Below are 27,484 nucleotides of genomic sequence, written 5' to 3'. Positions count from 1 at the left end.
ACTCCCCGATCCCCTGAAGGCTCACAGCCCCCCCCAAATATTTCTGTAGGACCTACAAGCCCCCCCCCCATTGACACTGACTCCACCCCACACCTTCACTGCAAGGTTCTTTATTCCCTTAGGACACCCCCGCCCCCCCCCCGACAGAAAACCCCCCAAAATACACCAAAAATAAAAGGGGGGTGGGACTTCCACAAGCCACGCCCCCCCACACTCCTCCCCCCCGCCCGGCAGGTTTAAGGCACTTGTGGGGTGGGGGGAGAGCAACCCACTGGGCTTGGGGGGGGACGGGGAACTGAGGGGCTGGCGGGGGTGACCGGCAGAGATGGGGGGGTCGCTGGGGGGGGGGGTGGTCACTTTGGGGGCCAGGGCGGGAGCGGTACACCACCACGCACAGACGCTGCCCAAAGTGCGTCAGGGCGGCTGCGGCAGAAGAGGAGGCGGAAAGGGGGGGGGCTGTGACCCCAAAGTGCACTACAGCTGCCCCCAAACCGTGCCCCCACAGTGCTCCCCACAGACCTTAGCACCCCCAAATCACCCCAGACAACCCCCATATCACCACAACCCCCCCATATCCCCTCAAATCACCCCAAAATTTCCCTATAGCCCCCCATATCCCCATATTACCCCAAAACCTCCCATATCCCACCATATCACCCCAAAACAGCCCATAACCCCCCAAATCACCCCAAAACACCCCCATATCCCCTCAACCCCCCATATCACCCCCAAACCAACTATACCCCCAAACCTCCTCTATATCCCCCAAATCATCCCTAAACCCCCCCATATCCCCTAAATCACTCCCAAAACCTCCCCATATCCCCCCAAACACCCCATATGCCCTGAAACCCTCCCAAACCCTTACATATCTCCCCAAATCCCCACAAATCACCTCAAAACCTTCCCATATCACCCCCCAAACCCCATATCCTTCCAAAATACCCCTTATATCCTCCATATCCCCCAAACACCCATATCCCACCAAATTACCCCAAACCCGTCATATTCCCCCAAATCTCCCCAAAACTTCCTCATATACGCCCATATCCCCCCAAATCCCCCCAACCCCCATATCTCCCCAAATCCCCACAAATCACCTCAAAACCTCCCCATATCACCCCCAAACTCCCATATCCTTCAAAAATACCCTTATACCCCCCATATCCCCCCAAAACCCCCCTGATCCCCCCAAATCACCCCCACATTTCCCCCCCAAACACCCCCATATTCCAGCAAATCACATTAAACCCCCCCATAGACCCCCAAATCACACCCCCATATCCCACAAAACCCCCCCATATCAGAGAGACCACAGAGAGCTGGAGCAATACCCAGATAACATGGAATAAGCCTGATTTATTCTGTACAAACCTTTAGAGCGAATAATAACAGGAGAACTTTGGAAAAAATCTCCAGTTTTTCGTAGCGTTCCATCTTTCTTTTTAACTGACTTCTTACTTGAAGTAGATTCTTGCTTTCTTAAGGGGTATACGTTTCTAAACAACTTTGTAGAAGACATCTGTACAGAAATACAAGATCATTGTTTAAGTTGAAAAACTGACTTATCTTCAAGTTTAATTCCATTTTATTTGACTTCAATGTTATTTTCAAGCTGACATTTTGAGCTTTGCTACTGATACCTCTGTTCATTATACTAATGATACTGCCACAGCAAGCAATGTAGACAACCTTATTTTATACCCAAAAGAAAAAAAATTATCAGAGTTTCACAGGATACATTTAAGGGCATGAGTAAGATAGGAAACAAATAGTTTCTTTTACAAAAATGTAGATTCAAAGTTTTAGAGTATTTCATTAGACCAGCTGTTCTAGTTATAAAACAGAAGGAAACTGATGGTGAAAATAAGTCTTCTGTCCACCCTTTGAGCCTGCCCAGGTTACTACTAAGGCCTAAAATCATATTTTTATAATTGTCATGCATATAGATGACACAAACCTTAGTTTTACCTCAAAAGGAATTGCCTATAACATGACATGTGCTAAGAGTATGTTCAGACTAGTCTTCATAACTACTCAGCATGCAACATCCTTCCCTGTGAATCCCTGTACGCTGCAGCTAGTACACGTTCTTGGCAAATACAGACTGACTCTCTTTGGTTAGCTTAGAAAGTTTAGCAGGAAGACAATGTAAGTGTTTAAGAATCCTATCAAAATACATAGATAAGGATAAGATACTGCTGCATAAGAATGTTTGCTCCTTTCACGAGTCCACCTATACAGAAAAGGTGGACTCGTGAAAGGAGAAGTAACTTCAAAATTGAACATAACCAAACTATTGTCTTGTTGCTTGTAGAAGGTGAATTAGTCATAGCAGGTTTTGCATTTTTCTTGTTCTCACTTTTCACAAAATCCTAAGAAAATAAATATGACAAATTTTAACTAGGATTCTTCTGGAAAGAACAATTATCTGTATTAGAGAAGCAGCCACTGTTTAAATGCTATGACTAACAGTAGGGAGGCATTGACTAATACTGGATAGAGGTAACTATTCAAATGTGAATGAAACGCTAAACAAACTTGTGGAAGGGAACTAGAAATGCCTGTAGTCAAACCATTCTGACGTTTACTATTTTCTTCTCTCCATTATTTCCTATACTTTTGTCTTTAAGAGATTTGACAAGCCAACACACAAAATGAAATTAATAAATCTAAGTGTAGATTCAGATTTATGGTGACAAGTATGAAAGCCAGGTTGGTAGCACAGTGCCTGGTTAAGCTGTCTTGTAATGACATCTTCTATCTCGTGAAGTGGTGCCAAGAGAGTTCAGATAACCGACAGCCATACCAGCTGGTAACAGCATCAGAAAATGGAAAGAGGGTTTTGTTCTTTAATTAGAAGGGAGTCTCTGCAAAAGATTTGGTTTTGTTTGTTTCTAAAAAACCAAGGGGGTTTTGTTTTATTTTTTTAAAAAATTTGACACGAGCAGTATGTGGTTATTTTAGCACTACAGGTTTCCCCTCAGTCCTTAGTTTTAGTTTTAACAGTGTTTTTCAGTTTTAGGAAATTTAAAAACCAAATTGTGTCTTCAGTAGACTTGTAACAGTTAAAGTTACTGAATCACTTTATAATCTATCTCTGTTTGGCATATGTAACATGAAGATAAATATTTAAGAGTAACATTCAGGTGAATAAAACAGCAATAAGATACTTTTAAAATTAGTTCCACGTTATTGAAAAATTACTTAGCTAAATGTTATCCCATCGGGGTATGAACATCTACACTATGAGAGGATTTATAAACGGATCAGTAAAACAGTCTTCTCAAAACATGGGTGACTACGTTAGATGAAATATATCCATCTGTAGATAAGTGCAGTACTTTTTCAGTGCCTTCAGAAGGATGATTATTTTTACACTTACTTTTCCAGCAGCCTAAGAGAATACTACTCTCAAAGAAAATTGGTTCAAGACATAGGAAGTTTAAATCAACTCTGCACATTATTCCAGAATGAAGTGTTCAATTCCAGATGAATTAACTTACACAGCTTTTAACAGTTACTTTTGCAATCCAAATTTAACAAAGTGAGTTTATTGAAGTACTGTTGAACACTAATCACTGAAGTGGCCATTTCCCTTAACTATTTTACTAAGAGATTAAAAAAAACATCACTTGAGAACGCTTGAAGGAGAATGCTAGAAAAGCATCAGACACTTCACTCCCCAGCTGAGACAAACTCACTCAAAGCGTCACTTACCACTTATGCAAATGATCCACAGGTCACCTCCCTTATACCCCCCTGTCAGCTGCAGAAGTCCTTACAAGTGCAGAGATTCATAAGCCCCACAAGTAAGATTACAGGTATGTAAGTACCACCACAATGAGGTGTCAGGGTTTCAGAGCCTCTGTAAGTGTTGTAGAGATAGCTGTGTTTGTGCTAGTGCTGATAAAAGGCAGAGGAAAGAAATGTGCAGTTCAAGTAGGAGCGGAGAAGATTTTTACCAGCCTGAACTGCTGTGAAGCCTTAGTCTCGCATGTAGACACCACAGCACTCTAGGAAGGCTGGTGCATATAACCTAGCACAGCTGAAGGAATTAAAGAGGAATTAAGTTCTACAGAAAAGAGGGAGGTTCAGGTGCTCATGCAATTAGTTCTGTATATTCCCTCGAAGTACAAAAAGATCAAAGAAAACACAGACTGGACAAAAAGTCAAAGGAAGTGGTCTTGAAACTCTGAAATGCATTGATTAAGCCCAGGGGCTTAACTTGTAACTGCCTATTAGAAGAGATTATAATTGATACCAGTGGTTGCTTAAACCAAAAGAAGCAGTTCTATTGAACTGGTCTGTAATCCTGCAGATCACAGCTAGAGACAGAAGCAAACAGTAAGAGCAAGGAGAGAGAAATTAAAAGGTAAAGAGGAAGTACCGATCAGGGACAAGTGTCCAGAGTCTGGATAAATTGAAATCTATGACTTTATTCAACATAGGCCAGAGATCCACCACTTGGCAGGGGGCGGGGCATGGGGGGGAAGAGGTTTAAATATTCTCTCTATGTATCCTTAGGATCTCAGTGAGAATCAAAAGGATAGGATTTTAACAAATGATCGGAGTAATAAATTGAAAAACTGCACAACATATTTTGTCAGTTGGTCTAAGTCATACCTCATCCATCTCTTCACTCTTCCTTTTCTTTCTTGGCTTGAGCATTTTAACTGTAAGTGGTAAGGTGCTGCCCTGGTGCTTCACCTCCATCTTACTGGGTTGCAGAGCTGTGAACTGGATTTCCACCTCTGGTTTTGGGAACTGACTAGTATTTCCATTTTCTGTGGACACTTCTGAAGAGTGAAGGACAATTTCTGAATGGTCCTGCAAATACATGGAAATTTTAAGAACACAAGTTTTGAAATAACTGAGCTAAAAAACCCATAATACATATCTTTCCCCAATGGATTGCAAAGTAAGCATTCCATTTTCCAGCTGTTCACTTTCACAACACTTCTAATTGAAGGAATCTACTTCAAGCATAGCAGAGTTTAACCCTTACTTTCTAAATCTTTGTTACATTTTAAAAAGTTAATGTTTCTATCCACAACCACAGAACTTGAACTCAGCCTGATACTTTGTTTCCAAGTCATTTTGCTCAAGGGCAGAGACAGTCACAGTTTTCACAAGTAGCAGGAGTAGAATTGATATGACTTTCATCTTAACTCTGCCGCTCCTTAGGAGCTAGGCAGTAACGGGAGCTTTTGAGAGAAAAGTATAACCTTTCTCTAGCCTATCTTTAAGGAACTCTCCCTTCCCCTTCTACACCAGGGAAGCTGTGCAAGTAACGAGGTCCAACCAGCAAGCTACAAGCCAAATTCAACCTATGAGAGACTTCTACATCACCACCTGTTCTCTGGAGGAAGAGCAGGCACTAAGGCAGCCCGCTGCCCACAAGCTGAAAACCTTGTCTTGTACCTGCTCACAGCCAAACCGCACGGACTGCACAGGGAGGGTGGGACGGAAAAGTCAGTTTGCACAATTTTTCTTCCTCATCAGCACTTACCTTCCACCATCCACCCAACCTGTTTTTCTTAGCAAAACCAGCAAGTTAGAGCTATGGTCTTCCCAGCTCCTGCATCTCTGTGGCAGCAGTTTAGCTGGGACTCCGAGTGGGAATACGAGCACCACTGCATTCCCAAAAATGGAGTTGGCTAATAAAAACATTTTTCTTTGTAACTGCTACTTCATGAGAGTTAGCAATCAAAAAGTTACGTAGGAATGGCTAGCGTCGTTAGCTAACAAAGTTACACACAAGAATCCTGCAGTGGAAGAAAGCAAATCCAATTTGCCCTGCTGTTTCTCATCCATTTAAAAGGGTTTATTTATCTTTTTTTCAAGTGACTTATCTAATAATCAGCCACTTCATAAGCATTGGTGAGAGGCAGGATTTCAAGAGCATGCAGTTGAAGTCAGATATAGCTATTCACGTGATTATGTTACACATCTTTCATTTCTACCAAAAGCCACTAAATCAGGTGATCTGATCACCAAGAAAGGTATTTGCAGAAGAAAACTTTAGAATTGTTCAGACAGCAGGATACATTTTCTTCCCTATTCTGCATTTAGCAAAACCCATACAACTGCATAAAATTTTTAAATTTCAGTTTTGTACCTACCTCACTTAATGAAGAGGCACTGCTAAGACATCGAGATAATGAATAATTCCTTTTAACTTCATCATATCTAACTGGAATACTTTGTCCAAGTAAAGGATTAGTTCTGCTTTGTTTTTCCATGAAGTGTAAATATTTAGAATGAGAAAAGATTATGCTAAACTGTAAACCTCAAAATATTTTGATTTTTCTAAAGCTACAATACAAAAGCTCAAGTGCAGACAGCTAATGAACACCTGGGCTGAAAGACAACACAAGTCGAAGGCAGTAACCTCGACTCACGATGCCATCATAAGACGTGCCCTGGTGGGTCTCACCAACAGTCTGTCTAGTTCAATATTCTGCCCCAAGAGTGGCAAAGGGAGATGCTATTTAAGGATAACGTGTGTGATCCTGGTCACCTTGTCATCTGTTCTCTCCATACTCTCCCAGCATTCTCAGCTGTTGCATTAGAATTGTCAGAGTCTACACCACTGCCTAACCCTCAGAGTATCCATGTAAAAATATATTTATGGATTTCTACTACAAAATTTTTCTAATCCCTGCTGACAGTACCTGTTGCCACCACCTCCAGAAGATTACTAGCTGCTTCATACAGGAATATGTTATTTTAACTGTCTTAAAATTATCTCCTATTAGTTTCATGAAGCGCTGCCCAGTTCTTGCAGGATTTTACCAAGGACAGTTGTGCCTTCTGTCTACCCATCGCAGCCATGATTTTGTAAACCTCAGCCCCACAACCCTCTGGTGGCCTTAACCTCTCCTAATCGGAGTGCCAGCTTCTTAGCCTCTCCTCACAAGGCAGGAGACACACATCGTCCTGATCACCTTAGATTTTCTTCTTTATCTCCACTATATCTTTCCTGAGAATTATTTGACTTCCCCCAAAAACTCTACCCCATTCACTTCACCACCATAACAGTTTCTCACATGATAATCCTGTCAGTAGCCTCTCCTTATTCATAACATCAAGTACTGCTGCTACTGGCTTGAGGTAAATACTTCAGCACCAACTGTTCACAACAATTCTTCTCTAGAACTAATTTTATAGCAAAAATAACTAATTTTATGGTGCTCTCTTAGCTGCCATTACAAAGCTATATAAAGCAATAACCATTCTGACAGCTACTCTCTACTCCCTCATACATCACAAGCTTTATCTATTCGGCACTAGCTGAACTGATGAAGTAGCAAGAAACTGGCCAGTCTTATTTGGCAGTAGACAGGAAAGAGATGAAGAGATGCATTTTATCATTCAGTCCAGTTCTGCCACAAGAGGAGAATCACATCTTCTAGCAGCCAGGGGAGGGTCTGCTAGGAAATCCATGTTCAGCTCTCTTCATTACTAGTTAGCAATGAAGTCACATAGCATTAATTCAGTTTAACAGGAAAACTACCTCACTGAATACTGCTCATGTAGCACACAGGGATTTGGTCAGAATCAGAAGGCTCAGTACAGGTGCAAGCCTTTTAATTTTTGTTCAGGAAATATGCAAAGTCGATCTTTTCTTTGTGTAAACTTCAAATATTGTTTTGTTTTTAAGTAAGATGAAAGATACTGTTCTGTTCTTGTGAACCCCATATGGACTGGCAGCTCTAATTACAGAACCATCTCTATTACCACACTATAGGTGATATCAGGAAAGTTGTTTGAGCTGAAATCCCCTTACCACTGACATAACCAAACAGAGGTGACATCACAAATATTATGTCTTCAGATCTCTAGAACCTGGATTAGTCAACTAGTTTTTCCCTCAGGTACAGAAGTTTTATAGTGTATAGAGAGGTGATGTTCTATTAACTAAAGTACTTCTTATTTCTGAGAGGGGACTTGAAAGAGGGAGAGGGAAGAATGAACAAGAACTCAGAACTAATGATACAGCTAAAGTACGAAGAACTACAGGAAGTAACTTTTGGGAGATTCCCCACATTGCTGAAATATATAGTGAGCAAACAACAAAACAACGAAGTTATTAACAACATATCATTAGTACATACTTTCTACAAATATAACAAACATACCTCTTTGTTTACAGACTGATCTATTTTATCTTGTCCTTCAGGTAAAGGTACTTCTGCCAAAGACTGAAGACTTTTATGGTTAACGCGTTGTTTCAATTCCTTTATAAAGTCATCTTTCTCAGCCACCTGTTTTCTTAGTTCTTCTGTATCAGTTTCCTTATCCTAATAAACATAGCAAAAATTGCCACAAATTGCAGGATTGGCAAAAGAAATTAACATGTGCATGAGCATCATTACAATTACTCAGCAGCATCAGTTTTAGAATTGCAGGCTCAAACAGCCAGCTGTCCAACAAAAAGCCAACAACTTCATGTATGAGTGGCCTCTATTTAAAGTCAAGAAAGGTCATATAACAGCCTGGGAAGATGTAACGCAAAATTTTTATTTTACTCTACTTATGTAGGGTTATAAAAGTTCACCTCCCATTTGCTCATGAAGTTCTTGGTTCTGTGAAAAAGGCAGCAGATGTGATAGTTGTTTCAGATTTCCAGTCCAATCAAATCGCAATCAAATGATCAAATGGACTTGAGTGTTTATTTGAACTAATAAGTTTTTTGAAACTTCAGTTACTGTTACAAATTCAGTTTCAGAAAAGCATGAAGCTTTTTTTATATTAGCTGCAAACAATTTCAATATGTTTGAAATAGAGCCAAAACTTCTACAAACCATCTGAACTGTTCTGACAGTTTAGTTTGGCATAGTTAGTACTATCTTATGGCCTTAGTAGACTTGAGATGTAGATCTTAAAAAGCTCACACAGAACTAGTTTCACTACAAATATACAAAAGCAAACCATGCTTCAAATTAGAAAAAAATGTGTCTATACTTATACTCTTTGTGAAGAGAATTTTTGTCAAGAACCACCACTCCTGCTTGCCCACTTTTTGATTTTATTACTGGAAAGTCTCAGGCAAGCAAAGTCACAGACAAAGTGAAAGTAGTCCTAAGCTCCTAACATCCTCCTGTACTGATTGCAGGTCCAGAAGGTCATTGCTAACTACTTCTAGATGCAAGTATAGCTTTAGATTGTACAGATTCGTATAATAATTTCATATGCTCAGGAAATTACAACCTTGATACAGTCCAGTGACCAGGCAAGGTATCCGCCTTGTTATTAACTATCAGTCACTCTACTTTGAAAGCGATATGGGAGCAAAACCACTAGCATTTTGACCAAGTATTTTTACTGGAAAGAAGCTTTTTTTGTCAACTACTGCCTGCTTCTTCTCTTCCTGCTAAAGCCTCATAGGTTTCTTCCTCCCCCCCCTCCCCCCCCGCCTCTTTTTTTCAGAAAAGCCAAGCAAGAAATCTTGTTTTTCAAGGTATGTTTTCTCAGCTTCATTAAGTAGCAATTCATTTAAGCATAGGTTACTTATTGGTGTTTTACACACAAGATGAAGTTTGAAGAATTCACAGCAAGGTGGTGGTGGTGATAGGACAGAAAGGAACAGGCACTTGCACTTCCATTAGGTATTATGCTTTTTCATTTTGTGACACTCCTGTTCTTCCCTTTTCACACGGAGAAGATCTCATGTAGGCTTTGCCATGTGATAAAGTGAGGGGACTTTGACAAAGGCCAGCTCCCCTCAAGCGCCCACACTGTTAACACTTGACACGAGATCTGCTCTGTACTAAAGACTTACGCTAGAGGACTCTGCTGAGACCTCCAGTCACTTACAATTTCTGCTTGTTGCTCTACCAACATTTTCCACAAATTTTCTCATTTCTCTGTTGCAATAGCTCTCAGCTTCTTTCACTTGACTTATGAGTCTCATTTTCTCCTCCGGCCAGTTCTTTCTATCAGTTTGATACTTTGCCTCATTCTCCTATTTTAGTGGAACCAGAAATAAAGCCATAGGCAGAGATTAAGCGACACAAAAAGAAGTCTTAAAATCCAAATTACCGTTAAACACATTAGTTTCAAAAAGATAACAGAAATACTAGCACAGTTTTACTCCAGCATATTCCCAAGTGCAAGTATTACATTCCCGTTTGTTTTTTTCCATTTAAAACAATTGTTTAGCAGTTTTCAGAATTTATTATTCAGACTGGCATGTCTTCAGGGAACAGACTATTTTTCCTCTAAAAATGCTCTGGGTAAGTCACAAACACTATTGAAGTTACACCAAAGGTAATGGCAAAAAGACTCTTTTTACTTACAAATTCCCAATCTTTTATACTGCCTTGCAGGTCATGTTAGGAAACCTACTTCAAGACTGAAAAGCAAAAAATGCAGCACAATTTGAATGGGAAACAGAGATAGTATGTAACCAGGAATGTCACTTCAATCCACAGCAACTTTGCCTCCTTCTCCACCACAATCAAACCTCTTGTCAGACATTCTCCCACACAAGAGAGAAGGCACCTGAAAAGCCGCCTGGGAAAAAAGGCTACTTTCTAATCTAAGGAGAATTAAGAGGTAAACCCTCAGCCTAACGGGAAGGGCTTACAGATCACACAGCAAGCACAAGATCTTTAAAGCGTCCAATTTATTTGCCCAAGCAACTGATGGGAAAAAGGTTTGAAACAATCCAGCTCCTGACATCTGTTCAGGACAGCTGTAAGAGGAGCCCAGCTAGAGAAGCACCGTCCATGGCAGCACACCACAGTGAAGGGTGCACTCCACTGTGGGGCATCAGTGATGCTGTGTATTACAAAGACACTCCATCCAGACTTTGCTGCACTGACGCACTGCAGTTTTTAGAGGAGGTTTCCTTCACCAGTGTAAGAACTTGCCACATCATGCCCTAGCTCTTGAAGATAGTGACACAAAAAAAATTTAGACTCCTAAATGAAAGTTATGGTTTTGAACCTAAGTATGAATTACATCACCATGTTTTACCTTCAGTTCTTTTTGCAGCTTTATGAATTCCTCATTTTCATCTATGCTTTTTTCCATGGTGTTGCTCATCTTTTGCCGCCAGTCACTATTGCTCTGGTTATTCAGCTCTCTATATTTCTGCTTCCATGCTTCCAGTTCTAGTCAGTACACAAAATGAGGTTATATAACACACAGTTTTAAATGCATATTTGACCACATTCACATCCTTCTACTGAAGTTACTTGGATTTATCAGCTATGACCACAAAGGGACAACAGAAGCCTTTAACTGTTAGAAGTTTGTTATGTACTATATAAAATTAATGCCTAAATAACACTCAACAAATCAAAACAGAGATTTAAAGCAGCTATCACAATACATCCAAAACAATTTTGCCTCCTTGCTGCCGTTTTCAGGTTTTGGGTGAGGTTGGGTGCTGCTGGGGGCGGGGGGCGGTCGCTGCGCTCGGTAAGCCACTGCTGCATTTTACCCGCTTTTTGGACTCACTACTGTTACTGTTGTTTTCTTGTTATGTTTAGTAAATTCTTTCTTTTTATTCAACCTACGAATTTTCTTCTTTTTGTCCCTCCCCTATTTCACTGGGGAGGGGAGGGGGGAGGTGAACGGCTGCCACGTGGCGACTGGCTGCCGGCTGAGCTCAAACCTCAACACACACAGATCTGAAAATAAATTTACAGATGAGCCCCCATCCTAGTTCCCACCATTCTCTCCCAAAGTGCCTTCATCACAAGCAATTTCCCCCATTTCCTGAGATCTAAAGCTCTATTAGAAAGAAATAGAGTATCTCTACAGAACTTTCCAAATCCAGAATTCTGAAGTGATTCTCATCCACTTGATTTAGGTGAGCATTTCAGTGTTAACGTCAGACTAAGGGTTGTGTTATATGAAAAACTAACTATTGTTCAACTGCTGAGTGTTTATCAAACCTGCAGAAACTGTTATTGTGCTAGTTCATGTTTCAGTGTTTGATGTTGTTAACATGGCCAACTAAAGTGGCAAATAAATACCAATATCGAGTAAGTTAACACTGATATAGCAAATCCAGTCTTTCTTCAGGGCTTATGTTTCTTATTCTGAGGCTGTTTCTTTGCTTTCAAATATTCCTGCTAAAAATGATTCAATAAAAATTAGTTCCTGACTGTAACATTTTAATGCCCAGGTTGGATTTTCTCAGTATTTTAAAATATAAATATGCAAGACTCTCCAAATTAGATAACATCACAACTCATTATGTTGCCATTCCACACCCAAAAAATGGCACAGTAAGGGCTTTTTCTGACCTTTACACACTTTCTCATACTGTTTGGAGATTTCTTCCAGCTTCTCATTATTCGGCTGCTTCTAAATATCACATTGAAAGCGAATTAAAGAAAACATGTCAAAAACATATTGAAAGAAACAAATATACATGCTACATATTAGTAGCTTTTCATTCTGAGCCTCAGTAAGTATTAAATGAAGTATTTAAAGACAAACAGTCGAGAATAAGTAAGTTTTTCATGTAGTGAAAGGAGCATTCAAGCTGACTAAAAAAGTGTTTAGAAGACATTACTACTAACATATCTAAGCGTCACTAATCAGAATCAGGGTATCTGCAGGTATTAAGTATGTATTTACTAGGCAGATTACTCGATTTAAAACAATTTGCCAAGGTCCTGCAGTGAGAAGTTCTTTAAACATCTTTCATTCATCCATTAAGACTAATTTCATCTGGATACTCTTGTTTTTACCCCTATTTCTGTAAGCTTTCTCCTGTTGGTTGGAAAATTTGCCTCATTACTGGATTACTTAAAAAAATTAAAAGCAAGTAAAATTTAAAAAAATAGAATACCTTTTTAAATTGCAGGATTGTGCGCTGTTTGATCTCTAATTCTTTACTAAACTGGTTTTTAATTTTCTGAAGTTCATTAACTTTGTTCCTCAGGGATTTCTCCTCAGATTGCATTCTACACACCTGTAACAATGCATAAAGACAGCAAGCAAAGCTAACATTTAGCTATAAGCCTTTTACAATCTCTGCAGGTTATCTAAGTAAAAAAATACTTTCATCAAGAATCAAATTTTCGCAAGCATCTTTGCTAAATTTCAGGGGCTAGAAGTGCACTATGCTGTACATCCTGCCTAGGGAACAATTTTCACCATAGAATGGAGTATTAAGTTTGGCAGGAAAAAAACGAAAAACAACAAACCACACCACCAAAACCAAACCACCAGGAAATAGCCTAATCGAACTACAAATTCAGTTGTCCTTTAAAAAAAAAGTGTTTCCTGACATGCGATCCCATCCACTCCTTGCTACTTCCCAAAGGATTATACACTGCATGTTGAGTAGGGAAAAAGTCCTGAAATGTTACGCTGCTGGGGAAGACATTAATACTTTTTTTAAAGCTTAACTTTCAAGCCCAAACTCTTGCAATAGTCTTCTGGATTCTAAGTTCTTGCGATATCCCATGAGGTTCTAAGAAATTCTACTGCTTAATAACTAAATACTAACAATCAACATTAGTAAAAGTTATTCCATTTTTTCATTTATTTTCCCCGAAATAACAGAAAACATCTCAGATTTTAAAAAGTCTCTAGAATTTTGTGCTTTCCTTTTCCAATTAATCCATCTTTTCCTCCCAGAGATGAGCATTTTCCAAAAGTCTGAATTCTGAGGCTTTGAAGTCAGCACAAATAACAACAGAAGGCTACTGTTGTTATGATGATTACAAAGTCCTCCTCCATAACCAGGTTAACCTACTTTTGACAAGCCTTTTTCAAGTGTATTAATAAAATTTACTTCCCCCCTTCAATATCAGTACTAATCCATGTTTTGACACCTTATCTTTAGCTCACAGCTCAATGGCAATGTAACTTTAGAGTCACTCTTACTCTAAATGGATGGCTGAACACAGCCTTGTTATGAATCACTTTTAACAGCTGTAGCTTGGGACTTGTGAAAACAGGTTTTACTAACAGAACCCCAAACAAACTTGCAGAAGAAACATTTGCCCTAGGGTTACAAACCTGGTTTTGTACTTGCTGAATTTGTTTCTTGGCATCAGAAAGTTTCTCTTTCAAATCTGCATATTCTTCCTCTTTCCTCTGCAAATCCTTTTTCAAGCTCTGTACAAGGGCAGAGCTCTCAGAAAGATCTTTACGTAGCCTTGTGTTAGAAATTAAGAGACATAAATAACATTAGTGTTACACATCTCAAAGAAACAGCTTTTACACATTAACTCAGGCTCTTCGATGGCTGGTTTTATTCATGAATAGAATCCCAGATCTATCAGCTAAATGACAAGCATTACAATTTTGGATTTCAGCTACATATTATATGATCCTGAAGTAACAAACCGCTCAGATTCACTCTTGAACAGTGCAATTTTTTAAAATTCTTTTTTCTAAGCACAGTAGACTAACCATTTCTACCACTAGGTGTCCTTACACAGTAACAAAAGGGACAAGGTTAATATCGATTAAGTATAAACTTGATATTTACATCCCAGACCTTGTAAGGATCAAAATAAATAAAAATCAAAAGAAAGTAGAAAAAACAACAATATTGTAACAAGTCCTGTTGTTATTAAGTGCTATAAAGTCATTAAGAAGTTTAATGGGTTTATTTTTAAATGGTCATATTTATTTTAAAAAGCTTACAGTAAGTTACCTTGGATTTTTACTTCGCAATTACCTAATAGAAGATTTCTTAAATTCTATAATTAACAATGCAAAATAAGGTCTCACAAAAGGAAAACCTTTCAAAGTTCCCCAGACCTTCATGCTAAATTGTATTTCAGAGTACATGCACGTGCCCACAGATATCAGAACTAAAGAAACCCTAGTCAGAAGGGCTACACAGCATCTTAAAGCTATTTTTACATGATTGCAATTTCCTTGCCACATAGCAAATATAATCTCTCAGATACATTTAATCTCTTATTTCTTAAAGATTTAAAAACTAGAGGGGGCTGGGGAAGTTCTACTCTCCTACACCCATTATTCCTTCAAGTTCTTATAGTATACTGTGTTCACCTAGAATAGCTATTACCAAAACCGGCTGTTTACTGTTTAATTACCAGGCCTTTTTTTCCTTTCTTCTTTTCCTTTTTACCATTCAGTCCTTTCTAAAGAAAACATTGCCTGCTTTTATACGAGTTACAGCATATAACATTAAACTACGTCATTTCCTCCAAAAAGGGTATGTAACATAATACTGTTAGAAATCCCCAAATAATTCATCATTTCCTGTTTGCCCCTACAATAGTTCTGCATGATTTAGATCTATATTTCTGAAAGAATACAGAAACAGGTGAGGAAAACATAGCTAGCAAAATATGCAAATATAGAAATCAAGTAGTGCATTAAAAGTTCTTAAGCAGTTTGGTTAATAAAGTTGACAAACATGAAGATGTGTTATGTCAAAATAAATTGATGTTCACAGAGGGTAGTTTTAACTTGAGTCCATTCTCAAAGGGCTAGGAATTATCTCATTATTTACTTACAAGTCTATAGATTGTATTTGCTCATCCTCATTTTTCTCTTTTTCTTAAAGAGTGTGTTTCATGTTCTGCAAGCTGTTCATCAACTGCACAACTTCCTCCTTTAGATTTGCTTCCTGATCATTTAATTCTTTCAGTTTTTTGTCTGAATTGGCACATTCCTCTTGCAGAGCTACTGTATTACTTTCCAGATTTAAAATAATAGATTCTTTTTCTTTAAGTACTTCTTCTAACTTTGCTATGCTGTCATCTTTAGCTCTAAAAGCCTCCAAGAAGCATTCAAGCTCTCTTATTTTTCCCTTGGAGCTGGTAACTTCCTCTTCAAACTCTGCAATTACTCTGTGATCTTCTGCAGCCTGTTTTTCAAAATCCTGGGTTTTCTTCTGGATGTGCTCTTGTAACTGACTCATAAGATCTTTTTCCTTTGTGGACTGATGATCTTGATTTGCAGTCTCATTTAACTTTATTTTTAGTTGTTTATTGCAATTCTCAGCATCATCAAGTCCCTTCTTTAAGTCTTCACCTTGTCGAAGTAGTTCTTGAATCTGCTGACTTTTTTGTGAAGAAGCCTTAATAATGTTTTTGCATTCTTCCCAAATGCTTTCAACACTGCAATGAAAGGAGCTCTCCTGTCCCAGAGCTGCTGTAGAAGCAGTTTGGGACTCCATGCACACAGGACTCATTTGAGCTCTCTCCAGTTCATCTTTCTGAGAGTCTAAGGAATCCTTTAGATCAACTGAATCAATATCCATAGTGTAAGACTCTAACTGACATTTATACAACTCATCTACTTTGGACTGCATTGTTTTAATTAGTGGCACTTTATAAATTATATTTTGTTTAGCACCTTCTACTTCGTTATTTAGCTGAATAATCTTTTCTTCTTGTTCCCTATTGATAGTTTTCTGTTTGTCCAATTCAGAAACAATCTCCTGATGGTCAGCTCGACACTGCTGAAGTTCTTCACCTAAGCCAGAAGCCCTTTCTTCAGAAGCAGAGAGCTTGAGATTCAAGTTTTTTATTTGCCCACTGAACTCTTCTTTTTTGTTTTTTTTCTATTCTGCATTGTTCTTCAAGTGCAGCTAGCTGACCTTCCAAGGTTTCAGTTCTTTCCTTCAGTGCTAGTATTTCTGCATAGTTCTCAGTATTATTTGCTTTCACATATTCAGTTCTCTTTTGATCCAGAGAGTCATCTTCCCAACTCTCCTTCATACCTCCTAAAAAAAAAAAAAAAAAAAACAAAAAAACAAACCAAACCCAAAACAACAGTTCAGGATGATTAAAATCAGTAGTACACGTCACTAGCACTGCCAAATAGCAATTACTATGTGGAAAATGGTCACCATCTGAAAGCCACACCCTTATATCACATGGCTTTTTGAAGTCTTGAAGTAAAGCCCCTCTGAACAGTTTAAAATGCAGTAGGTGCCTCTTAGGCTTATAGACGTGGTTTGCAGCAAGAGGTGTTCAGGAGCCTTAAAGAACATTTTGCCATGGCTCTGTTCCAGCCTTCTACTCTGCACCACTATAGAAAAATCTAGCTAGTTTTACTAATATGTAGTAATATCTATGAGCCAGATAATGGTCACAGTTATGTCTAGTTTCCACTTCCACTGGTTCAACAATCCTTTTAATACAGCCAATCACCCATTTTACACTTAGAAAAGCAATGGTATTGTATACTTTCCTGAGAATTTTCATTCATACTCAATATGCCCTTACTTTAAAAATTAAGCTAAAAATCCAGCACAAGTTTTTTGCTTAGTGTTTGGGACTTTCTTCTCTTTTTTCATTTTTTTCAGGAGAACTTATGCCCACACCTAATGTGTTGCATGTAAGGTTCTCCCAGAAAGATCTACAACATTCCATCACGATCCCAAATTTCCATAAACATTTTATTAGCTTAAGACTGTTTTTTCCCTGAAGTAAAATCATATGCATTTCACCACCTTCAAAATTGACTCCAGCTGTATTTTCCACTGTTTTAGAATCCAGCTGTGTCCATTTAGTAACATGCATGTATGTTTTAGTATTAAAATCAAGCCTGACTATCACTAAAGGTTTAGGTCATCACAGCTATGTACTCCAAAGTGATACTATAGATTTCTGTGAGTACTGCAACTACAGTAAGGTGGAGTTTGGCAGTCATCTCGCTTTGGGAGCATTAAGCACACGGGTACATGTGTACTGCATGGAAACATCCTCTGAACAGATCCAACAAGTTTTATAGAGTCACTAACAAAAAGTCATACCGAAGCATTAGCAATAGTGGTTTCCACCTCAATTCAGGTTTTGGTTTTTGATTATTTTTAGAGGGATCAAATTCGACAGGACACTTTTTTCCTCCTGCTTTTCTGTACCCTTTCTTTTCTGTTCTAATTAGATGTATCAAGTGTTCCTGCTAGGTCAGAGGAAACAGCAGCTTTACTTTGGCTTGTAAAGCCATGCTTCTAAATACTACAAGATGAAAAAATTGGAATTGGGAGATGGTTTTCTCTGAAAGCCTAGTTGTGTGGTCTCAAGAAAACATATCAGACAAAATACTACAAACTCCTCACACTGGACATGAATTTAACATACTTCACTAAAACGGAGAGGTGCTGAGATGTCTTAAGACATATTTTGCGATCTAAGGTGCCAAGATACAAAAAGTAGCAGAGTTTTGCCCAACAGCTATAGTGAGAAGAGTATGATCATTCATAAGAGGATTTAGAGGTGATCGAGATGCTTTGTACTGACAACCACAATCACGTAGCAAAGCAGGATAAATACTAGTGCAAGAAGATGCATGATATTCAGTGCAGAAGCTTCTTATGTAGGAAGTACTAAGAAAGGAAGAAATCCCATCCCAAAACATGGGAGGCAAGTCCTAGAGAAGACTACAAAAACCTGAACCTCAAGACAAGATAACCTATCTTCTCACAAAATAAGCTTTGGTCATAGGCCACTAGCATGTCTAAATTCTACAACAAAGCCATCACAATGTACCTGCGCTCATTTTTCTATTGTACCAAGTATGTTTAACAAGAACGGTTAAATGTAAGTATATATAAGTTTCATCATTACAGAGCATCTAGTAACTCAGTTTTTAAATTAGATGCCTTATATTCTCAACAGCCACATATCAAACATATTTAACATGACTGAAGAGCCTGCTCTTCCCAATAAAAAGAAAATCTCAGTGCTGTCATTAATTGGCACTGTTAACTAACTTCTTGTTTGAGAAGAGCTATCACTTCTCTGTTTTTTGCTTGTTTAAACAAGTTTCAGTCATGAGATAAGAAACCTACTACTATATAATATATCAAAGAGTCTACATCAGCTTCAGTTCTCACCCCCTTCCTGTAACATTTATATAGCTGGCACTATCAAATGGTCATGCTAGGATCCAGTATTCATCCCAGCCAAAAAAGGTAGAGACAAATCAGAAATGCATCTGGTACAGACAGAAGCTTTTCTTAAGACAGACTTCAAATGACACGTTTTTGAACAAGCTGCACAGACATCAGAAGTGCCCTACTGGATGACACACCATCAGTTGACCTAGCCTAATATTTTGCCTCCTTTTGCTGCTGTTGGCAGGCCCAGCCACTTTCCACAAACCTTTTCTGACATAGAACACCTGGGAATGTTGGAGGAACATGAGACAGTAAATCCCTGCTTAACCCTGTCAGTATCTATGTATGAACCTGTTGGTCGTTAGCTTGTCTAACCACTCCTGGAATCTGAGAATTATCTGTCTCTCTCACCTCCTAGGGCAACAAATACTAGAAGTTCACTACCCATGGCATGAAGTGCTGTGTTCCATAAACTTAAACTGATCTTCTAGATTGAGCATTCCCTTGTTCTTTCACTGCAGTGATGAATGACAGTCCAGCATTCAGTTTATTCACCATCTGTATCCTCAGTTTTCTGTGATCATGTGAACTTGACAAGTCTCCTTGTAACATATTTTATCCCTCTTTATGGAGATAGATATTTTCTGATCCCCATTTTTAACCTTATTCTCTTTTTCTATCCTATCCTCACCCAAACAATTGCCTGGAAGATCTTCTTACTTGCACCTATTCTGCAGGAAGAAGGCAAGAAAGTGAGGGATACAAAGGGAAGATCTTTCATTCTCCTCTGGCATATGCTTTCCATAGTTCTACGAGAAACTGGAGCCCAGCTCTGTCCTGAAGATCTTACAAATACCATTTTGCACAAGTCAGTCCCATAAAGCTCAATCTCACCAATTAATAGACTTTAATGAAATGGATAACGTAAGTAGTGGTGTCCTTTTAAGTTTCACCTTCATGCTTGAAGGTCTTCAACTGTAGCTGGTTTATTCACCTCATTCTAAAAAGACTGGTAAGCTCACAGATAAAGCAAGGAAAGCAAAACAGATTGGAAGTGCAAACGTGAGAGCTGCACAAAATATGTATCTGTGGACTTAAAATAATTTTACTTCCATTCAAGTGAAAAGCTTTTCTCCTTTGCCAGCACTGTCACCTTCAGCAAAGCTGGTGTGTTCACAGCACGCATACAGCATGAAACATCAAGTTTCACAGTCCGTGCTGTATGACTGAACAATCAGTAACTCGCTGACACCGTTGACGCTTGCGTAGGCAATTTTAAAAAAACTTGAGCAGGGGATGCTACTCTCCCAGAAGTCCAGCAGCAGCAAGTTTAGTCCAAAAACAATTGTTAAGAAATTAAGAACTACAGCTGAGTCTGCAAGTACATTAACAGATGAGAAAAAGCAGCAGAAAGGAGAGTCTAAAAACTAACGTTTATTTTAAGCATTTAGGAGTGAGCAGTATAGGACCTTCTGCAAAAGTGATATTTACATAACAGTTACTTTGATTTACAGTTTAACATAGTAGATTTTCTCCTCACAACATAACGTTTACACTTCACAATTTTTCGCTTCTGTTCTGGAATAGTAATCAAGTTTTTTTGGAAGGCCCCCTGTGAGTGATGGTAGAAATTTTACCTTTCTCTGCAGGTGGCTCTTTTTCCACAATAGGCTTACTTTCAGAGCAACGTTTTCTTCCCACTTCCAATACAGTCTCCTCACAATCCTTGAATTGGCTGCTTTCAATCACTTCCTTAGAGTTTTTTTCTGCGAGTTTTCTTTTTATGGTAGTTACAGTGTTGTCCTGTGTTAAAATAAGATCAATTACTTTGAAGTTTTACCAAGTGAGCACTTAAAAGCCTTAGTAATCCTTTAGATGCAAATATTTTTACAAATCTATCTGGGTAACCTGTATAGGGGTTGTCAGAAGAACAAGTCAGTTACAGATCAGTTACTCAAGCAAAAAGCAGGTACAGCTTCAGGCAGTAATAAGCACAATGTTTTGCACTGTACAGAAAGTAGAGCAAGAGACTAGGAAACTACAAAATGCAAAACGAGTTTACCACCTGAAGTATCCAGTGTCGAAAGAGCTGAGGAAATTCATGATTTGCTCAAAGGGCCAATGGTCAGCTCTACAAGTTCACCACTTTCTTGTCATGGTTGGTAGAGCTGGGAGTTTTAACCTCCTTCAGCAAAGCCACAGATCATTTTTATCATGACAGATCTGATGCAATTTGAAAGCCTAGTCAGTTCTGTCATATATACTTTAGACTATATATTTGACTAAGAATGAAGTTTCTTTACTCACAAGATGACACAAGTGGCAAGCCATGCTGGTTGCCAAGGACCAATCACTCATCTAAGTAATTCATTAAAAACAAATAATCTGTAGAACAGACTTGAGGTTTGTGGTCACGTTTTAAGTTTCATGCCACAGAGTCTCATAGAAACGCTGGACAGAGCTGGAGCCTTTCTCTTGGAAGGAGCAGTGATAGGAAGCAGTCATCACAACTGCCATCACCCTGAGCATTCCTGCTACTGAAAAGCTAAGGTGCTCGGAGGCAGAGAGGGAACAGAAGATTAAGTATGGTCAAAGCCTTAAGTTCACAGTGGAAGAGAAAAAGGGATCAGAGTGCTGCCTAAGTTTAATTTAAAATGTTCTCAGAACTACGTTTCAGGTTACTGGGCATCAGGCTCAAAAAACCACCTAACTGCATGTTTTGATTTTTTTCTAACCTGTATACATGTAGCCAAGCCAGTCTTTTGGCATTCAGCAGCTAGCAGCAGACTAGCCAGCTGCAAGTTTTATTGATCGCATCAAAAGCAGAGATACCCTGGCCATCCACTCTTAGTTCAAACTCTACTCAACACGTTCATATTATTGCTCTGCCTTAAAAAGTTCGTGTGCATGGTGGTAGTAGGGGGAACACACTGATTTTTGTTGGCAATTTACACAATCACTGTCCTTCTCACATTAACTTCTAACTTCAATTAAATCTGACCTTTTGCTGCAGCAAAACCTCCTTTCCTTCCTCTTCCATTCAGGCAAAAATAAAAAGACAGTGACATAATCCCTCTCCTCCCACTGCTAAAGTCCTCCCAGTTTGAGTGTTGGGGTTTTTTTTCTCTTTAGAGTGGCTCTTCATAGTCTCATCGACAGTCCTCCAATAATAACTCCAGATCACTGCTTCCGAAAGTCCTATTTTCCACACACACCTCCACACACATTCTGCTGTAACTTCAGTTTCATTGCCAACTTCACCTGCTGCCATTTCAAGAAAGAAGCCATTACTTACAGAAAATTTCAATTTTCCAAAATAGTCAAGTCCATTATAAGCACAGATTTAGATTTTTTTTGTAAACAGAAAATTAAGATGTCTCAGACTTACATAGTCTTTCATGGTTTTTTCTAAACGGGATATCAAATCTTGCAGTCTCATGGGAACATCATCTTTTTGCTCCACAATACCTATTAGTTCTTGAATCCTTTTATTCTGCGTATTCATTTTCTTAGAAAAGAAAGTAGTTCAGTCAATGTTGAATTCTCGAACTATACAATGCATTTAGAAGCAAGATCAGTTAAGCTAAACTTGATATAAAAAAAGCTAGAAACGTACTACAACAGCATTTTAAGCTACCGAAATTTTGTATTAAAGCAAGTAATTCTGCACAAGTTTTTTTTGAGAAAGTTACCTCAGTTGGTTCTTTAAGCTGCTCAGCAGACTCATCCGATTTAATCATCTGCATTTCAGAGTCTGTAACAGGAAAAGAACCCTGCATCAAATAACCAGCCATTACATATTTTACTCAGTAATCCATTTTTCCAGATCTCCTGGTCCTTTAGTAGCTTTTGAATAGACTCATTTATTTTTGTGTTGGCTTCTACTTGCAGGACACATTTCAAAAGTTTAGGGTTTTTTGAATAGAATTGGGCCCTGCAACCCATATAAAATATAGATCACGTCAAGAGACTTCTGCTGAAATCATACTATGAGGTATTGCTACTTTTATCTATCAGTGTTCCACAGAATACCTGAAAACACTGCATCAGCAAAATGTAAAGTGCTGGGATCATAATATAACCATGAAATCACGAATAAATAATGTTGACGTGTTACCCCACAATTCAGAAGTCTTCAACTGACAGTTTTAAGTTTTGTCTTAAAAATGAAATAATCAAGGCCTGTGCAATTGTTCAACCTGAACATACACAAAACAATTATTATCACCTCTATACATATGATTTGGTTCCAAAATCCTGCTCAACTGGATTTTACAATGCTCAACTACTATTTTACAGTAGTCATTTCTTTTTTCTTTCACATCACACACACACAGAGCTCACCTTTGGTTTTCTGTGTCAACTCTTCTTCAATTTTGATTAGTTCATTGGTTTTCTTTGTCAGCTTTCCTTTGGTCTGAGTTAGTTCAGTGGTAGTTTTGCCCAGCTGTTTTGCAAGCCAACCTATAGCTTCCTGTGGGTCCTCCAGAGACACCACGTGTCTGTGTTTCTTCTGCCTGCTTTTTGATATCAATGACATCGTTCTGCAGAGAATCAGCAATGCCCTCAAGATCAGTGTAGGTGCCTGGCCCGATGCCATATTCTTCATTCTGAAAGATAATTTATATCCTTTTAGAAATAGAAATAATTACACAATATCCACTATTTCTACTGAAAATTTGGAAGACCATTATGTCCTCAAACATCTAAGTACAGTTAATTCTGACTTCAAAGCCATCTTGTGGGTTCATAGGCAATTGGATTGCCAGTTTCTGTCTACCTTCACACAGAAGTCTCCAGCATCAAGGAACAGATACTTCATTTTTAAAGCACTTAATGGCCCATCATCACATTCCCTTTTATATCACCACAAAAGCATCCCCTCCAAATTTAATATAAAAGCTAGCATTTTTACCCAATGAGAACACTGAATGAACACAGCAAGCAAACAGTTTTAAAATGAATACATCCGAAATTTTCAAATATCAGTAAAAGTTTGTGAGGTCAAATAAGTTTGTGGTAACTTATCAAATTAAGTTGTACTTAAAACATTGACTTTATATCTTTCCTCCTTGTTTTTTAAAAACAAAGGGTTCCAAACTCACAAGAACCAGCCTCAACTTAAGGGTTTAGTTATGCTTAAGTGTCTATACAATTGTCATTGCTTCAGTTGTAGCTACAATAACCTAAAGAGGAAAAAAGTCTCTGGGACCACTCCAGTACAGTCCATATATGGGGCCTAAGAATTCAGCTTCAAATACCTTAAATATGCACTTAATGCAACAGTTTATAGCACAATTGCAGCTTTTCCCCCAGCTTCTTTGTACACAGTAATTTTCACTTTGTGTTGCAGAAATGCAGAAAACCCCAAAGATTCCTAAATGCATATCCGAGGCACAGCAACTACTCCTATTTAACATGATAAATACATCTTGCTGAGGATACAGTTACACAGCATGCAATTCCTTGAAACCATTCTTCTAATTCTTGAGACGTACCATCACCATAACAGGTAGTTAGTGAAAGGGATGTTATCAGGGGGATAAAAACACCAGAGGTCCAGCTTGTTCACTGCAAGGCTGATCCTTTAGTTTGTTTTCTTCATCCATGTCTTCAAGATAACCATCTACAAGTTCCTTGAAGATTTCCAGGCGTGTGTCAGCATCTTCTTCAAGCCGTTCTCATTCGTAAGAAAGGCACTCACTATAGTAGGAAAAATAAGTCAGATAAAAGCTAGCTAGCATGAGCTGCTAAGAAGTTATTAGTACAGCTGCCTATAAACAAAGATGTTTTTTTCTTTATTTTGGCACAATAGAACAATACACAAAATGGTGTTCCTACACCAAAACAGAAGTCTATTTCCTGCACACACACTCCCGAAGAATGAGGGGGAGACATATATACACAGATTATGGCTGACACCTAACTACAAGCATTGTTTCTAAGCTTCTTGAGCCAGAATACCCATTTGAAGTACCACTAAGACTGCAGTAACCAAAGAATGTGCAAGTGTCACTCTTTCTACAGACATCCTATCAAAGCTCTTCTGTTAGGGAAAGCTCTGCAGGAACACTGCTGACAGATTACACACACCCCCCCTCCATCCCCCCCAGAATCAAAGCCTTTCCTACACAGTATTTTTCCTGAACTCATAGTCCAAACAGAAACTGATCTATTAACAGAGGCAGTAAGTCTAGCAGAAGAGTGTGGTCTCTTATAGCCAAGAGACAGATTTAAGAAATAAGTGAATTTAATTTCATTTTTTTTTTAATCATTAACTTTAAAAACCACTTAAAGCTAACTTACTTGAAATATATTTCCTGCTCAGCAAAATATCGGGCAAATTCCTGTGTCACCTCTTCACGAATTTGTAATTACAGCAGTAACTTATTCTTCTTTTCAGCAAGAAGTTTGTTCAACTCTTCTGTGAGACTCAGCAGCATCTAGAATTACCATTGTTATTAAGTTTTTCATAAAGAAATGGTTTCCCAGAAGTGAGATTTTTCTCATTCCTCAAACACTACAACACCACTTTACTCTTGCACCTGAAAAAAGCTCTTCCAGTTCTTTTATTAGCTTATTCATAAACAGGAAGATTTATGAGTAGATCAAAATATCTCTTTGGTACTAACACAGCAATTTTTGAGTTTGCACAGAGCAGACATTTGTAAAGAACATCCATTTTATTACAGGAATTGTTGAAGTTGTCTTAAACAGGCTTAAGCTCCACAGAAACTGGATCTTGTTTTCCAGATGCTCATTTTTGGGGCAATATTAATGAAACCTCCATAAAACAGTTTCTAGCCCTCTGTTCCCTCCTCATCTTCCCTAAAAGTGACTAAATTTGCTTAAGGAACAGTTTTCAGCGTTTTCTTGTGCATAGAATACAGAGGAACAGTCTTGTATTGCTAAAAGCAGGTAATATTTGCTGTGCATCGACAGGAGGAGGAGAGAAAGCCAAATCTGCAATTCTTACTGCTTAGTCTATATTCAGACACATTATACAGTTTTCCCACAACAGGCACCACAGGATGAGTAATCCCACTTTTAGTTCTTAATGCTGGATTTAGATAGAATAAGGGTGATCAGGAAAAAAAAAAAAAAAAAAAAAAAAAAAGGTGAGAGATTGGGAAAACCAGAATAATACCTTGCTTCAAGACTCCATGCTACGCTAATTCTTAACATAGCCCTGGCACATACCATACCCTCTGTTTTTCCCAATAAGAACTGTATTTTCTACAGATTTCTGCACTGCTTCTTCTCTTGACATATGCTGTTCCTCCCTGTCATTGTCATCTTCGATCACATCTTCGAAGCTCCTGTCCCATGGGGCAGTAACTCTTTTCCTTGAGATTGGCATTTTAGTGTGACTGAGTAGTGATGATGTTGCTGATTTCTGGCCAAACAACTGATCTTGGACAAGAACAGATGTGTCCACTAAAACCTACTCAGAAAACAAAGAATAAAGTCTTCAGTATTTTTTAATCCTCTACTGGCACTTCCAAAATACACCTGTTGCACTTCCCTATAGGTCTCCTGAGCACAGTACTCCCCCAGCCTATCCTCTGCTCAGAGTCACTGCTCAGACCAGTTTCCAGCTAGAGTACAAAGGAGGCACTTTAGAGTCTAACCCTTCTTTGGATTGCAGGAACACCAAGTTTCACTAGCTTGACAACCTACAAGAGGGCTGCCACCTCACGCACCAACAGATTTCTGTATTTCCTATACTTTGAGTTTCTAGCTGCATTACACGAATGCCATCCCACAAATTCTGTTTCTTGAGCAGTTCTATCACCCTTACAGTCTGCTCCTTTCAGTGTTGTACTTAACCTGCTTAGATGAGCCCACATTCTAAAGGCCTGGATCTCTTGTCCTTTGAACATATCTAACTGTCAACAGAAGTTTTCCATGGCTTCCATTAAGGCTGCAGCACTGATCCCCAATACTTTTGTCTTCCAACTCTGCCAGGGTTATATCACTGCACTTACTCCTACTCATTCTGCTTAACCTCCACCTTCCCACTGAAGCTCCTAAGGACATAAAGATGACTTTCAAATTCTCTTTGGTGCTCAACCTATATACCTCAGGTGAGCAATATTCCAAATTAAGATAGCAGTAGTATATGGGGCAGCTAGACTTGCTCCTAGGTGAGAGCATGTTATGACTACAGAAGAAAAATTCACCCAGATCTCAGGGAATTTCTTACAAATATAACAAGTGTCTTGTCAGGCTGGATATTTTATGGGAATTATGGATTTTTAATAGGACATGTTCCCACTCCCACAAAAAAAGAAATGTATGTCCCAACAAAGCCTTTTTAAAAGCTTTACAAGGAAATAAAGCCTGACTAGGAGCAATCAGAAAATACGATTGCAACATGAGACAGAAAAATCCAGTAACTAAATTCGTATGTTTAGAAGTGAGGGAAACTGCTCTTTAAAGGCGAATCAGAGGTATCAGAAATCAGATCAAGATAAACTGCAACAATGCCGCGGCGCTGCCCGCCCAGGGACCGCCCCCGGTGCCTCCCAGCCCTCCCCGGGACCGACCCCCGCTATCTCCCAGCCCGCCGTGGGACCGGCCGCCGGTACCTCGCTGCCGGCCCCGGGACCGGACCCGGACGGCGCTGCCGGCCCCGGCACGGAACCCCGGTGCCTCCCAGCCCTCCCCGGGACC

The 27,484-nt window shown here is 39.0% G+C and overlaps 1 pseudogene; it reads right to left on the bottom strand.

Annotated features, from left to right (window-relative positions):
- Positions 1–236: 236 nt before the first annotated feature.
- On the bottom strand, positions 237–26,965 carry LOC141918783 (kinesin-like protein KIF20B; annotated as a pseudogene).
- Positions 26,966–27,484: the final 519 nt, after the last annotated feature.

This window comes from Strix aluco, chromosome Z, assembly GCF_031877795.1.
Source record: "Strix aluco isolate bStrAlu1 chromosome Z, bStrAlu1.hap1, whole genome shotgun sequence".
NCBI classification, from domain to species: domain Eukaryota; kingdom Metazoa; phylum Chordata; class Aves; order Strigiformes; family Strigidae; genus Strix; species Strix aluco.
Note: the sequence above shows the minus strand (reverse complement) of the source record. Positions and strands in the feature narration are given on the sequence as shown.